This window comes from Vanessa cardui, chromosome 19 (assembly GCF_905220365.1).
Source record: "Vanessa cardui chromosome 19, ilVanCard2.1, whole genome shotgun sequence".
NCBI classification, from domain to species: domain Eukaryota; kingdom Metazoa; phylum Arthropoda; class Insecta; order Lepidoptera; family Nymphalidae; genus Vanessa; species Vanessa cardui.
In genome coordinates this window covers 7,557,666-7,575,912 of record NC_061141.1, presented here as the reverse complement: position 1 = coordinate 7,575,912, position 18,247 = coordinate 7,557,666, and the positions used below count along the sequence as shown (strand labels likewise).

Here is an 18,247-nt window from a genome sequence, read left to right as displayed (position 1 = left end):
GAAGAATGATCACAGTGCCTGCAATTGGAGAGGCCTATGTCCTATGGACGAACATGGGCTGTTGAAGATGATCATGAATAGTTCCATTTTTCAAAGGGTCAATAAAATATTTTCTTATTATTTGACAGCAAATCAAACGTCTCATATAGGAAACTCATATATATGTCTTATCACATTACGGAAGATTATCTGTTTATTATTTATTGTCACACTAATATTGACTAATAATATTAAATGAACAGCTCTCTATAGATCCGCCTACCGCCTTCGTGTTGGGGTTAGGGCGGACGTATAAGGGCGGACGCGGCGCTTCGCCACTCACTCGCGACTCAACTCGCCTCCCGACCACTCGGGGTGGCGTCGGACTCCGAACGACACTACGACCGCGCGCGTACGTATCAACATTTTTCTAATGTTCTAATTTTAAATTTATTTTTTTAAATTGTATGTGGTGTTTTTTTGTTGTTATGTGACAGATCGGTGGGCTCTGTGTGAACGGATAACGCGAGCGTTATTTTATTACGTTTACAAAATAACGTTATATCTTTCGGTAATATTGCCTAAGGGCTGTTCGAGATGTTTTTTGATTGGTTCGTATACTTCAGTGGCTTAAGAGGAATAGGAAATTGTCACCGAATGTGTTCGTTTTTTTATATTATTGTGCTCATTCTGTGTGAGCTTAAAGGTTAAAACGTTCAAACTCCGTTACATATTTCGTTATTTGACAAGTTATTGTAGATGTAATCCAAATTAATTTTAATATTTAAATAAAATAAAAAAATATTTAATTCAATGTTGCACGTTACTAATTCGTAACATTATTTTTAAAATGTTGCCATCACGAAACGTGTAAAACATTTATTAATATTATGTTCGTATAATTTGTTAAATAAAAATATCGTACTAATTAATGATACCCACGACTCTCTGAAGGTCAGCACTTTAATTGGTGACTTGAGAGAGCATAATATTTCGTTGTTTTTTTAGTTGAAAATATTTAAATAACTTCCAAATAGGTTTTAGTTTTTCACGATTTCTCTTAAACCTTAATTATGCTGACAGCGAAATTATATTTAAACATATCTAGTGAATAAGCATTATTTAAATTGATTACACTCTTTCAAAATATGAATTACAATTTTACACGTATTACAATTTGAGAAGGGGTACTCGAGTTATATTAGCTACATTTATCTAGAATTAGCCTATGTGTAATTCCTAACTATAATCTATTTCTGTGCCAAAATTCATTCAGATCCGTCCAGCCGTTCTAACGTAATTAAGTATCAAACCGTACATCACAAACTTTAGCATTCAACATACGTACCACAAGATTACCTAGTAAGATTATCTTATACCTTCGGAATTATCTCTTCAGATATGTTAATATCTATCGTTGTTATATGTCGGTATTATAATTAACTGTTTAACATATTATATTATAACTTGTATATTTATTATATTTAACAAATACATATACTGAACGTAATTGCCATATTATCTTTATTACGATTTTTTTACACATATTTTATTTTTTCTATAGTCAAAGTCAGACAGTATTCTAAGAACGAACCTATAGCTAAAGTTTTTCAAATATATTTTGGAAATTCCATTGAATTTCATTTCAAATTATATATCTTTTTTTTTCTATTGTAATATTACAAAGTTCAAGAAGATATATTGTTATTAGGATAAAGTATTGAATGTGAATCTTCTTGATAGTAATAAATATCGTATTCCGAAAGCATATAGGTAAATAATCTTTTATAATTGCGTATTAACTAAAAATAATAATATAAAAACTTTTTAACTATATTAATAAAAGTACTTTTGTTGAAATACGGATTCATATAAAATACATTTGGTTGAAACTATCATAAAATCATTAAAAAATATGTATAATTCACCCATATTATATTATACAAATCTAGATATATAAATAGTCAAAAAACAGATCTGTTATTTTAACACCTCTATTAGCTGTTTTTTTTTTAATTTAATTCGAAAACATTGTCCATAAAAAAAATGAATGTTTCAAAATTGAAAATTTAAAGATGTTTTTTTCCTCACAATAATGACTGTGGTTGAATTTCGATAACTGGTCTAGCTATATTTAAATCTAAGACTATATATTATAGCTATATATGAATGATTTATATCCCTTCCAATTTGAGTGCTGACGTCACCAGTTCATCAAAGTCCAATGTTACCGCAGGTGTTCTTTATACGGTCTAGGTGTGTATAATGTGGAAAGAGGTCTCATCAGAGCGAAGTGAAGATGCAAGACAGTATATCTTTGCTTATTAGACATGCACCGAAACATGAGATGCGCTAGTTTGCAGAGAGCTATATTAGAAAGACAATTATTTTTTCGTTCTTGGTATAGGGCTTGCTGTAGATTTAAGTCAAGTCAAGGTAAACTCAACTAAATCAACATAGTCTATGAGAGAATTTCTAATTAAAAAAAAGCGATTTCAAAAACAGGTCTCTGACTATTCCTATGAAGGAACATATCGCGAGGAAGCCTGCACATTTTGTTTAAAAATTTGCCCAATGTATATCCATCAAACCTCATAGTAATATTTAAACAATAACTCCACAAGAGAAGGTAGGGAGTAGATCATAGTGTAGAAAAATTTAAACTTGAATATTTCTGGCCAGCATTTCCGTTTTTTATATAACCACTTATAAGTCTTTAATAGTCTACTATTACTAGCTATCCTGATCGTTTGTATTCAATCCAATTTACAAATAAGTGTGTGCACAAATATATGACTGAAATCCTATATCAGACACAGGACTTGATATATCTTAAATTATATTTTAAAGTCCACTTTTGACCCTTTTGAAACACTCATGTTTGGGCTATTCTTGAGATAGTTTTTTTAAAGAATAGTCATGATTTTTACGGGTCTGACTCAAAATTCGAACCTAAGATCTCATGAACTGGTAACCCATAAATTACTCATTACTTGACGCAGGACATCGTATAGTTTGCACAGTTAGTTTTGATAGTTGCATCTCAGCATGCGAATAAACAAAAACATAACTAACTATTTGACCTACATCTTGATCAACTCATTTTAAATCAAAATATGATTTATTAAAACACCGTAAAGTTTATCCATGTAGGCTGACTTTATTACATTTTTTTCAATGTTAAAGTACATGCGATGCTTTACGAGCACTTAGTGTAATAACCCCACTGGAGCTTGGCGACAGATAAACATTTGCGCTATTGTAGGCTTTATTGTATTGAAATTAAAGACCACTATTGCATATATTATTTGTGGTATTGACAATAGTAACGGACCAATAAATAAGGACTGAGTGGATTACACACACATGCATTAGTACAGCTATAAGTATATGCCAGTGCAAATGTGTGCATTCGTAGTCTTACATTTAGTGTAGTGTTAGTGAAATGCTCTGAATGCTTGCATGTACAGTCAGAATAAGAAACCTTCGTCAGTTTTCAAATTCATTCCTTTATCAAATCTTCACCTCTTAGTACCTTTTGAATCTAAACATCAAATCATTGCGACGCAACTTGTAATTCTCGATCGGTAAAGCAGATTATCGCTCATACTGTGCACACCAAAATAGATCTTAAGGTGACGAACCTTTTCTTACTCCGACTATACACTGTTTCCAAAGCTGCAAATCGCAAATTTTAAAGACGATTTGTTCTCCTGCTAGTCTGTCATCTTCTGGAATTACCATTTGGCTATCCCAATTTAATGTAGCAAATGGCACTTGACCAATACGAGTATTGTGTTACAACAAACAATTCTATCGATTGACCACAATATCAACAGACTCGACAGAGGCCGATAGAAGCCGAACGACTTGGTAGAGAAGCAAATCTAGTTGACAAAACTGTTGGTCATCAAATTTTATTACATTTTTGAAATTTTGAATAATTACACGCAACTGCAACTTCATTTAAATTGTCACTGTACTAGTGCATTGTAATTTTAATTGCGTTTCCGCATTAAACTTCTTGTCCTTTGTGTTGTTAATTATACAAATTAATTCATTGTTTGTAATGTAATTTCAAAATTAATTATTTTAATTTCATGTTAGAACTAGTAGTAACTTTGTCTGTCTAGCTGTCGCTCTTTCACGACCAAACCGCTGAACCGAATTTGATGAAATTTGGTATGAAGGAAACTTGAACTCCGAGAAAGGACATAGGACATATATATATATATGTTTTGTAAATTATCCGATGCCAAAATAATACAACACTCGCATTAAGATAAATTATTAAAATAATAAAGTGGATTTTTTACGAGTTAATTATATTATATAGACTTTGATTTCATATAAATCACGTAAAAATAATGATCATTTTTTATTTTAAAGGCATTACGGTGCCTTTAAACCAAATAGTCGAATCGCTTGAAACATTTCGACATTGTTTAATACTTTGAACTCGAACGCATTGCTGGAATACCTTGTGCGTTGTATTCGATACACGGCTTTTGATTCAAATTTCGAATATAAATAACAAAAGATTGTTATTTTTTTTTTTTCAATAATACACCGAAAAATTTATTGTCTTTCCAATTATTCCCCGTTATTACGAACTGTACCTATTGCATGTGGATAGTTTTTATCTTTCAATAATGAGTTACGTAGTGTTTGAGCTATGTATAACTTCGAAGATACCACAAAATTGTTAGTAATTAGATCGTTTAATTTATTTTATATGTAAATACGTTTTTGTTTTTCATTTTAAATTTATAATGAATGATATATAAAGGGTCGTTTGATGCTTCTCGTTTACAATTATAGAATTTAGGAAGTCAGGAAATGCATAATTTTGTTTTCCACCTATAGATTTAGGTGAAAAACAAAATGAAGCAGTTCCTGACTATATTAACATTTTCTTAAAAATAAATTTTTCAACCTTCTATTATTTCACTCTATGTAATTTTATTCAAATCGTTCCACTAGTTTAGCTGTAAAATACTGTCATAATTGTGTAATCGCTAGGACCGATTTTAATGGAACTTTCACTGGCAGAAAGCTGTTGTCATAATTAACTTATAACTCCAACAATAACTTTCTTGTTAAATTCAAACACGCACAATGTCGCGGGCTCATCTAGTAAATTATACTCGATTGAACTTTTAACTGTAAACAAAAGATTAATTACAATTGTCTTAAATAAATACTTATACTAACATTAAGGAATTCCAACCCTTTGTAAGAATGTCTTTGAATTGAATTTATTGAGCAATATATAATTGCAAAATATCAAATACAAACGGATAGTAATCTAATCCGGATCTTGAGTGATAGTCCAATTAAAATTTCAAATCCAATCGACATTTCAATTTGAGCTTTGTTATCTCGGCGAAGAGTTTAATTTCTAATAACGAAGTTAGTTCAGTTATTACAAATGGTAATCCCCCTTTGAAACAAAACATATTGATAAAACTTATGTATTATGTTTGTTGTTGTAGTTTAATTTAAAATGATGTAATATGTTTCAGCCGCTTAATAAATGTAGGTTGTTACATTTTTTATTACATTATTGTTTAATAAAAGCAGGTTCTTGTTTAATTGTGTTAAATCGTCTTGGTAACTAAAGATAGTCTGGTTTCGTATATAAATATTAATAAAAATAATTTGACGAGGCACTTGGCAATAATAATGCCTACCACATTTTATTTACCGCCACAAAAGTACACATATTATTTAAGCAATATAAACATTTAGAATAATTAATTTTAAATATAAATGTCTCAGAATTTGAAACCCAAGGCAGATAGAGCGCACTGAACATTAATTTCCTGTTTATCGATAAACTCGCTGAAGGTCTATTCGACCTTGTAAGTTGTGAGGTTCAGATGTTTGCTGAAATGGAGACGCACCTTAACTTCAGGCGTGGCTTGGTCACACAAGATACATAAACCGACATATCGGCTGTCGGTTAGCATATATGTATTATTACGTAATATATGCACGATAGTTCCACGACTGCATTATTTTTGGCTGTGTGGGAATTGTGGTGACATGCGCCATTATCCCATCGATTATCAGAATAAGGGCATATAAAGTTCAGCTTGATGAATCAAGATGGCCTAGTGGCTAGGACGCGTGAATCTTAACCAATGACTTCGGATTCAAGCCCAGATAAGCACTACTGAATATTCATGAGCTCAATTTATGTTTATAATTCAGCTCGTTCTCGGCGATGATGTAAAGCATCGTGAGGAAACCTGCATGTGTCAATGATTATAAATAGTCTCTCATGAGACGTATCGAAGTGAAACTTGGGATCCTTCAAGAAAAGAGTGAATGTTTATTTTTAAAATCGTACGCCGAAGACTTTTATATTTCCCTTTATGATATGCCAAAAGTTCCGTGAAGATGTCTTAAGTTCAATTTGTCAAATCTTTTACGTCATAAGTCAACAGCGACATACGACAAATGATAACATATCTCAGCTTGTAACATTAAGCTGTCATAATAAGATGTATGGTAGCAAACGTCTCTAAACTTTGAAGATCTTTACCGTAACAATTTGGAAATATTGTAATCCTAAGTCTTCCCTTCTTTTCGACACGTAGGTACCACCCACTCAACAGTTATTCTACCGCCAAATAACAGTGCTCAGTATTGTTGTGTTCCGGTTTGAAGAGTGAGTGAGCCAGTGTAACTACAGGCACAAGGGACATAACATTTTAGTTCCCAAAGTTGGTGGCACATTGACGATTTAAGGAATAGTTAATATTTCTTACAGCGTCATTGTCAACCTACACCAACCTATACCATAAAAAAAAAAAAACAAAACACCGTCAATTCACATGACATATAAGAACATAAAAAATCATGGATTCTTACGCGATTACAAGCATGCCATCTCTGTTTCAACCGATCTCAACATTCTATTGACTCTTAAATAATTACCCACAACTTCAAAATTGAAGACGTGACCGTTACAGCATATTGGAAATGAGAGAGTAAGGATGACGCTAGAACTGACTATATATAGGTCGTACAAAAGTAATTTATGAGCTATTCTCCATTTGGTCTTGCAGTTCTGGATCTGTGCCAGGTCGTTCTGTATTTGAAGGGTGCTTTGGAGACTTATTTTTGAATTCAATTTTTACTATATTGCAAATTAATTTTATTTGCTAACCGCTAAATGACAATTTATTTAACAATGAGTCTAAGTCAGAAAACTTCATTCAATAGGTATGACACACGCTTATTGATTGAATATAGCTTTATTGTTTCAACTTCGTAAACGTCTCAAACCTGAGAAACCGCATCAATATTATATATATGAGCAAAACTCAAAATAACACGAGTTACTCTTTATTCATTGATCTTGACCATGCCGTCGTTTTTCCCTTCTTACTAACGTTTGACCTTTGTTTTGCCTGATGTTAAGCATCGACACAGTTTCCCTTTACCTAAAAGATACGAATATATGTTCGTAAAAGATGGTGAAGCAACACATCATGAGGAAACCTGCATATTTCTAATTTCATCGAAATTCTGCCACATGTGCATTCAAAACCTTAGGATCTGTGATCTTATATTATAGCTATTAGACTAAAGAGGCACTCATCATTATAAACATAACAATACCATCTTTGCTGTACATTTTTTAGTAGTCAGGTTTACTGATCATTTCGATTTACTAATTATATATTAATAATTGACGTTTTTAACTATATACAAGTATAAAACAGAAGCTATTTTCCCCTTTAAATGGCAATCCTTATCTTCTGGGTTAAAATGTATTTAATCGTGTAAACAGTGGAGGCAATATGGCGAGGTGTTATACTTTTAATTAAGGCTGTTACACTAGTACTCTAAGCTTCAAGTGTTTCAACTGCAAATAAAACAAAGGCTTAGAATAAGAGACCAAAGAGAATGAATATATTAATTATATAAAGCGTTATCCAAAACCGTAATAAATATTTAGCTATATTTTACTGATATATCAGAACTTTTTTTGTAATAAGAATGCTTAAAAGAGTAATTACTGAGTTTAATAACAGTCAAAGCAGTAATAAAAATGTCAATACAGTGTTGAAACTTTGATATGTCGATTCAAAATTGCTTTCATAAGCCTTTAAATGATAACTATTTGATTTGTTTTAATTAAGTAATGCAATGAGTACTATGTATATTCTTATTCTATAAATGTAATTAAATAGTGTGACAACAAATAAGATCCGCTGAGCTTCTTTCGCCAGTTCTTCTTAGGTCAGGGTGTTTCCTTTTCCAAAGCGGTGATTAATTTGACCATCAATAAGTAATTGAAATGCTTCTATATTGAATAAATAATTTGAGTTTGAGTGCAAAAACACTTTAGCACTTATTGTGTTACTACGCTTTGTCGTCTTTTGAAACTGACTTACTTACTGAAATGATCATTATGTTTGTGGCATACATATCACCAGGGTCAGATAAAAACATAGGGTATATAAACGTGACCTCTTACGCGTGGGTAGTAAGTGCCTACGACTTTTTTCCTCAGACAAAATAATTTCGATGAAATTACATTAGTTCTTAATATTTTGGGGAGGGTATAAATAATCTTGAATAAATGTTTCAAGATAAAACTTTGATTATTTATATGTACCCAAAAACAACTCTAAAATATTAAAGAAACGAGATCCCATTTATAGATAAAAAACTTATTTAGTGGGCTCTATTTTAAATATAATATACATTACAGTTTTGCTTTAACTTTATCTGTTTGTATGAGTTAAGTCTTGGAATTGAATTTTGAGCCAGTACTGCTTAATTTTTTCAGATACTTGTAATTATTGTTAACAAGCGTTTATTGTATACATAAAGTTTATTTATTTATTTTATAAATAAATAAATAATTAATAATAAGTATGAGATACATCATTTTACTTGGTGGTAGGACTTTGTGCAAGCCCGTCTGGGTAGGTACCACCCACTCATCAGTTATTCTACCGCCAAACAACAGTACTCAGTATTGTTGTGTTCCGGTCTGAAGGGTGAGTGAGCCAGTGTAACTACAGGCACAAGGGACATAACATCTTAGTTCCCAAGGTTGGTGGCACATTGACGATGTAAGGAATAGTTAATAATTCTTACAGCGTTAATGTCTATGGGCGATGGTGACCATTTACCATCAGGTGGCCCATATGCTCGTCCGCGAATCTATACCATAAAAAAAAAATATATGTTGATCTGAATCTAATGTAAGTAGCTAAAGCACTTGCGTTATTGCAAATCAGAAGTAACGACGGTACCACAAACACCCAGACCCAAGACAACATAGAAAACTAATGATAATCTACTGATATTCGATTCGAATCGAATCCGGGACCTCGGAATGGCGTACCCATGCAAACCGGTGTACACACCATTTGACCATTCATTAAATAAAAGCTTTACGAATAATTTTAATTTGTAAATTAATATTACTCATAATAATTTTTATATCTGCAAAAGGTCATTGTAAAGGAAAGTATTAATCCTTTATAGAAGAAAATACATAATTTAAATTTCTATACTCGAAGTACATTTCGGCTTACAAATAGCGGAGTAACGTAAGCCCTAGATTATGTATGGCTTATCTGTGAGTCGATATAACAGCTGAAAACGTATAAAGTGTAGGCGCGACGAGTATTGGTACGTCATAACAAAATTTCATTAAATATATTAACTTTTATTTTAGATTTTTGCTAAAGTATAAAGTGACAGTCAGGAAATGACTGTTAGATGTAATGAATAGAAATTGAAAAATTAAAAAAAAAGCAAATTAACTAAAAACTAAAAAAAAATTAAACAATAAATAAATTTAGGTACTTAGAATTTCTTCAGTAAAGCATCAAAATACATTGAACTCACACGTATATTTCAGGGGGTTGGAACGGGCAAAGAAAAAGGTCATACCTCGTATGCTAAAAAAATGAGCTCCTAGGTGTCATAATTCGGAAAATCCATCGAGGTTTAAGCTAAAATCCTTGCAAAACTTGGCATCGTTAAGAATGTTTATGTATACTCGGTACATATACCAAAATAACATTTTTAAATTTTTATCGTTCTGTCTATTTGTTCCCGTTAATCTCTGGAACGGCTAGACCGATTTTGATGGGACTTTCAGTGATAAATAGCTGATGTAATAAAGATTTTAGAATTATACATAAAATAATAATAAATTACGATATATTGTCAAAATACTGTCTAGTACTGCCCACAGACCTCTTGCATGCCACCACTCGTACGTCACGACGGGTGCGACTTACCAACGACTTACTAAAGCTTGATTAATAAGTTATAGGAAGTCACGGGCACAGCTAGTTTGTAAGTAAATGGCATCCATGTAAAACATACGAACCCCCTAATACGTCACAAATATTCCGTATATATTTACTTATTTTTTTAAGACACTTCTTCTGTATCTTAAGATCCTCGGTAAAAGGATTTCTGAAAGTAGGGTTAGAAGCTAATTTCCAGAAAAAAGCTATACTTTTATACAAAATATCTTAAGAAAATGAAAAATATTTTTACAAAACATGTTCGGTAGAAAATGTAGTTTGTGAAAAAAGTTACGACAGTTATACCCCAGAGGGCATCTGGCAGTTCAGCGACGATAATTCATTTTCGATGGGCAGAAAGTACCCAAACTTTATCAGACACGGTTTGGTAACTCTGTAGTAAACTACAAATTCAATGAAACAAAATATTGGAAGCAGGCACGTGCTTGATTAAACAAATATTATGTTTTTGGTATCAATTTTTATGTAACCTAATAAATAATGTGGCTCTTGTTTGTACGCTATAAGCAACGATATTGTAGCCTGGAATGCCCATAAAAATCTTCCTAGACTAATAATTTATTAAAGAACGATGTATTAGTAGTACAATAGCTAGAAAATCTTATTATATTTTTCGCTTAGATTTTCTTAATACGTTCAGGTTTCTTCGTGATATTTTTCTTCACCGCCAAGCACGACAAAAATTACTAACAAATTTACATGAAAATCGGGTTTTGTACAAGCCCATTTGGGTAGATGCAGTGGAGCAATACTCAGTATTGTTGCGTTACAGTTTGAAACTGGTCTAATACAGACAGGCATATTTAAAAAAAAAAATAGACGTGAGCCGAGGTGGCCCAGTGGTTAGAACGCGTGCATCTTAACCGATGACTACGGGTTCAAACCCAAGCAAGCACCACTATATATATGTGCTTAATTTGTGTTTATAATTCATCTCGTGCTCAGCGCTGACGGAAAACATCATGAGGAAACCTGCATGCAATTTTATCGAAATTTTGCCACCTGTGCATTCCACCAACCCAATGAATATGTTCCAAGCCCTCTCCTAAATGGGAGAGGAGGCCTTAGCCCAGCAGTGGGTAATTTACTGGCTGTTTCTTTACTTTTACTTTACTATTACATACATATGGTACCTACATAGCATAATCCTTCTCAAGGAGGGTAGTATATTAATTATATGAGGGTTGATTATGACATATATGGGAAGTAGTGACCACTCACAAATTGTCCACCAAATGATATGACATAAATAAATTGGCACTGGAAAACTCATCAGTGCTTCTGTGGGGTCATGTAATCATCGGCTAAGGTTCACATTCCCATGCTTTAGCTTCTAAATCATCTCAATTCTGATTGATAGTCAAGGTGGTTCAATGACATGGTCTTAAGATAAGGGGCTGATAAATATCTCAGCACAATTCACTTCACTGTAACTTGTAAGCTCATCTACCTAAGTGAGTTCTATAGGTAGATCAATGAAAACATTTTGCAATGTAAAATAAACACAGATTTTGTAATAGACATTACTGTTGGTTTTGTAATTAAAAGGTATATTGAGAACCGCCGAATACGAAGCAGATATGCAAATAACATAGATTTGCATATTACATGTAAAATTTAATCAAACTTCCGTGTGAAATAGCTTTGAGGATTTTATTCAACGTTACGTTCGAAGTAAAATTAATCTTTTGTCGCCGAATCTGTTTAATATGCGTTTAGTTTTGTTCGTTTTATGTCTCTGTTAACTATTATTGGAAAACTAGGAGCTAGTTTTGTAATAATATAGCGAAACCTTAGCTGGTAGATGTTTTCTCAGAAAATTGATGATCTAACACATCATTTAAATCGGATTTTTGATAAGCGTATTTAAACAAACTCTTCCATTTTATAGAAAAATAAATGTAGAAGATTGACAAATTATAACTACACATGTTGGTAAATACGTCAGTACTGTATCAACTGTCTCGAGATGAAAAAGAAATATGTGTAATCGTGACTCCTTTGGCTTTTGACTTTTCTAATCCCAACCGAAACTTAAAAGCTGAAATAGCATTGATTATATTCGTTTCAAAAATATCTTCGTAACAGTTATCGTGGATGTTAGTAGTGTAGCTTAAAACACTGTACATATACGGGCTTATTGTTATTCAGATACAAAAGCGAATATTAAAAAGTCACATCTCACAAAGCATTATAATTTAAAAAAAGGCATAAAAGTTTTCACATTAAAATTATATAAATAAATTCGTTTATTAGATGATCATTATGACTATTATGTAAGTTATTGAATACATTAAAAGAAAGAAAAAGAAGTGGAGTAGAGTAATCTGAATGAAGAGTAAGATTAATAATTTCCCTATGATTTATATTCAGTTGATTTCATGGTAAGATTTATAATTCAAATCCATCAAGATTTAGATAAGCTTTTTCTCGTGCAAAGGCATGAAATCCTTACAAATTTTTAATAAAAACGTATCGGGAACGAGTACTTTATATCTCAGACATTGATGCAATTAATTTTGAACTTGGAAGATGAAATCACATGTTTATATAAGTACTAGCATCGCACGGGTACTTTATATATTGACTAAATTACGTACAATCTTTATAAATTGTAGCCTTTGCGTTATTCTGATGTATGCCCTATATTACTGTGAAATTTCACCCAAATCCGTCCAGTAGTTTTTTCGTGAAAGCATAACAAACATCCTGACAAAGTTTTGCATTTACTATATTAGTAGGATTAGTAGACCTTCTTTAATCTATTCTAAAAATGTGATTATTTGCCAAAAAACTCAGAGCAGCTCAAATTTCATAGTTCGTGCTTTGAAAGTATATAGCCATTGGTCTTGCACCTAAGTTCTTTCATGTCCTGATAGAACCGTTATCTGATTCATAAAATTACAGGCGCTTATTCCCATATTTATGAATCATGATGTCGCCCATAAAAATTGCTTTAACTAGACTCCCTGCCTCCTCCCTCCTTCCTCCTTCCTAAAACGCTGGCAACTCACCTGGTAGCCCGCTGGTACTGCTGATGTCCATGGGCGGTGGTAGTCACTTTCCATCAGGTAAGCCTCCTGCTCGTTTGCCACCTAACACGTAAAAAGAATAAAATATAACGAGTCCCGAGTATTTCTTTTTCATAGCATTGATATTAATGAAATTCCAGATATACGTATAATTTTCACAATTTATCAATAACATTAAATTTTGTTTCGAGTTGTTACCACAAATAGCATAATAGTATAGCTTATTAAAAATTTCATTAAATCCAATAGGAAACAAACCAAGAAACCAATAGAGCAATACAAATATTTTTAAAAAATTAATAATCGAACAAATTCGATAGCGAATGAACGAAAGAACAAACAATGCAATCGCTCGGGTTCTGAGTACATTGAAAAGGAATTGCCCTTATTTATCGATAGTGGATGGAACACAGAAATTCACTCAGTATCTTTGCAATATCAAAATCAAAATATTCTTTATTCAAGTAGGCACATAAAAGCACTTTTGTATCCTCATGTACATTGGTTGCAGTATTGGATCTAATTTATAGTTATCATTGATTCGGATAGTTAGATTCTATCAATAAGAGCAGTAGTTACAGTATTCCACCATTTGAAATAAATAGCCTCAAAGTCAATAAATACTAAGCGTGATAGTATTGACTTTTTATCTATATAGTCTTGTGTGAAGTAATATGCCTTATTTTCTTGCCAACACAATTACAAGAAAAATATACTTTTTTTTTAAATTTTAAATCAGTAGTTAGTCCTGTTGGTATATTAACAAGTTCCAATGTATAATATGAAATTGACACTCGGTGTTATAATTTTTTTATAAGCCAAAAAATTTAGCTTAATTTATTAAGTTCCTTGTCTTTAAACCCACTGACCCAAATAAGTACTAGAATATTTTGCTAAGCTATCGAAATAATAGGTAATTATACTTCGAATACCTTTATTTGTACGCCATCAATACTTTACAATTGGGGTAAGACTTTCATTCGATTCGATTCGAAACTCCCTTTTACTTGTTTGTCCTTTTTTCGTAAAAAAACAGCTCATTATTGTTCCACTTCTGGGTAGATTTCATCTTCTTTTGATAGGTTTTGAAGTATTTTACACCACGCTTTTATAATGCTTTACAATTTTGATATTTTTACGGTATTTTTTACCTTTTTTCAACCAATACTTTTGGGTTAACTCACGATGTTTCCGCATCACCAAATATGAGATGAACAAACACAAATTTAGCACAGTAAAATTTAATGGTTCGACCTAACTCAATCGTTGGTACTTTACCTTATTTTTATCGTCGAGCATGAATGTTATATCAGAGCATTTCAGTGACACTCTTTTGATTCACTTAAGACGGGTCATCTTTGTCGTAAAGAATGACAAGTTGATATTCGGTTTTCTTTTAGTAAAATATACCATTTTCATTTTATCTTCAGCAAATGGAATTGTATAGGTATAACAAACGACGCTTTGGTAAACCTAAAAGCTATAGTAAAAGCTTTTACTATCTGAAAGGCTGGCCTTAGAAAATAATGAACCTTATCTTAGTGATCGATCAAGTTACTCGTCCATTTTCCTTCGTTGTATCCAAGAATGTCATATCTAAACAAACACATATGTATATATGTATGTATATACCTACTATAGCAATGCAATGCAACTGATATTAAATATTATTTTATTACATTAATACATACATACTTATTTCTTTAAACTAACTGCGTCACTCATTACAGATACTATTTAATTAATCTGTTATTTGTGGCTTTTAAACCAAGTTAAACTAAAATTTGGCGTTTGCGATGTTTTAAAAATAAAAAAAGTAATCGTTGTCTATTATATCGTAAATATATTTTTTTCAATTTTTTTTAGTTCACCTACACTACATATTTTGACGGATTAACATCGGTAGCCTAGCCAGTAACTGATTTGATGACCGTGACGTCATTATGAGGCTGATTTTATATTGACTCATATTAAAGATAAATATTTTATTTAAATTTTATATTTCTCCTATAGTATTCGGGGGATATAGTACATACATATTAACTTGTACATATCAAATAGGTAACAATGACGCAAAAGAAAAGATAAATTTAATTTTTAAACTTTCTCGATCATAACAATTTGCATGAAGTTCGAATAATTTTATAAGTAACTAAAAAACGTGGAACGCATTTAAAAAGTTCACTGACTGTTACCTCGCAAAGAGATCTCGTAATGAAAAATATTTCTTTCCGAGATTTCTCGGCGAATTTAATTCAATTCCAACGATTCGTTCACTGAGACATTTTTCAAATTCCTGTCCAAGTTTACTTTGAAACATTCCAAAAACTTTCAAATAAATGTAATTTATTTTATTAGCTTCCACCCGCGACTCCACATGCTAATAATTAACTGGCTGGAAGGTAACGTATGTGTGAATATTTATTAAAACCTACCTGACTATCATATTTAGTCAGATTATTGAAGTAACTATATTGACTATGTTATGTTTCGTTCAATTTTCATCAATAGCCATAAATATAACTTATAAAGTGGGACAATTAGTATCGTTGTTGTTGTCGTTCTCAAAAATATCAAAAACTGGTTGAATTCAGCGTCATAATGAAAATCTTTATTCCATATAGGTACGCGTTACACTTATTTATTATTTATAAAAAATCTAGAAACAAATGGGTGTTTTATCTTGCTGGATTCCACTGATCTCTCCTACTGGTTGAAGCATGAGGACTAAAATGCCAATATTCTCCAATCGGTTGGACCTCAAAGAGAAATACACATACTCCTACTATTGGATTTCCCGTACATTATAAAGAAAACATTTGTACCCTGGGCATTATAATCGTGTGTCAACACTGCCTAGCCAATCAAGAGAACCTTTTCTAATACATAATATTACGACTTTAAAAACAAAATTAATATTTATCTGATTTTGGAAGATTTTAGGACTACACAGTCCATACATATCATAAAATTGGAGTGTTTGTTTGTAATATTGAAATGTCCACTTTTATACTAAATGCATATATACACGGTCTGTCTATCTGTTGGACCCGGCTAATCTCTTGAATGGATAGACCGATTTTGACGGAAATGTCACTGACAGAAAGTTGATGCGCTAAGGAGTAACTAAGCTTACAAAAATTACAATTATGTAAAATTCAAACGCACACAAAATTGCGAGCACAGTAGAATATATAATTTCAAACGGCCCTAAAGATTCCCTAAACCAGTTATCATAAACGTTATCAACGCTATGCTGGATCAGTTAATGATCACATTCATCCTTTATGTATAAGGGAAGCATTTATAATCAAAATGTAATGAGGGTTAAACCGCGGAGCACAGATAACATTTATTTTACACTATGTGTTTGATCGGGAATGAGTTCGCTTTGAGAAAATATTTTGGCGTTAAATGGCTAGGTTCCGTTTATTGCGTTAGGCCGTAGACTATAACTTCACTTTACGACCTTAAGGAGTGGAGCAGTAACCATAAAAGTCAATATGGTAAATTGTATGAAACAGAAGTGTGTTCCTAACATTGCAATACATATTTACTATATATTGATATTTAAAATTGCTAGGCAGTTTCGTAAATGACCATAAACATTCGCGCTGTAAGAACTATTTCACAAACTTTACAACCTATACGTCTGCTGAGTTTCTTTCGCCGGTTTTTCGCAGGTCCGAGGTGTTAAATTACGAAGAGGTGGTAAAATCAAAATCAAACAAAATTTTATTCAAGTGGGCTTTTAAAAGCACTTTTAAATCGTCATTTAACAATTAAGTGAATTTACCACCGGTTGAGAAAGTAGATTCTACCGAGAAGAACCGGCAAGTAACTCAGTATTTACTCTTTTCCAACATTAAAAAATTAGAATCATATTAGTTAAATACAGTTATATACATATGTATGTAATGTATCCTGCCTGGACTTCAACAGGTATTAAATTCTACGCTTTTTATCATCTACAAAATCTTGTATTGAATAATATGCCCTTTTATATATATAAGTCGATCTCTGCTATTGTAATAATCACATAGTAATACAGGCTTCAAAAATAACATACTGTATAGTTAAAATTAGTATATACGTTACATATAACTAATAATGAATCATCCTTAATTAACTATTTTGTTAGCATCAGATTCGAAGTTTAATTAACTTCGCTTAGGAAATTGGAGCGTATTGTAATTAGGGCGATATCGTGAACAAATTTCTAAAATCGATAACCATTATTAGCTAAAGTATGGACGCTTTTTTATTTAATGTTTATTTGTAACCCTCATTGCACATTAATGTAAAAGGATGCAAAGATGATTGTTATAGAAAAATTATTTTATCGGGCAGTGTAAGTGTGTGTATTAGTAATAGTTTTTCTATAAATTATAGATAGAAATGTATATAAAATGTCAATTATTAGTGCAACACAGAAACAAGTAATAATTATATAGTTTTTTTTAAATAATAGCACTAATACTTAGCAATACATTAATAATATTACAATACTATAGATATAAGTGTAATTCTTCATTATTCTTGAATTATTCAATTAATGCATAAGAAACAGATGAGATAATTCAAAAAATACTTACAGATAAAAATGGCACTCCTGTCGAATATAGATTCATTGACGTTGAAGTTATACATAAATTGTTTGTTTGTTTTATTTATTGTACACCACACAGAAAAATAAAAATAAATGATACATTAATTCGGCCTTAATAGACAATACAATTTTGGTGACCTTATCGCTACATAACGATCTCTTCTAGAAATTGTTGTCAATATGTGAGAAATAAACTTAATCAAGTAGGCTCTGACATACTAGTTACGATAAGTAAGGCCATTAATATGTTTCATGAAATTGCCGACATAATAAGACCATATTAAAATGCACTCAACGATTTGTTGAGAGCGGTT

General features: G+C 31.7%; 1 protein-coding gene across 2 annotated transcripts in view; it reads left to right on the top strand.

The window, feature by feature from the left end:
• The first annotated feature begins 305 nt into the window (after positions 1 to 305).
• Positions 306 to 18,247, top strand: part of LOC124537882 (U8-agatoxin-Ao1a-like) — a 54,658-nt gene continuing 36,716 nt past the window's right edge. For both annotated transcript variants that reach the window (XM_047114840.1, XM_047114837.1), the window contains exon 1: positions 306 to 391. The gene's annotated coding sequence lies outside the window, so the exon portion shown is untranslated. The remainder of the gene's footprint in view (positions 392 to 18,247) is intronic.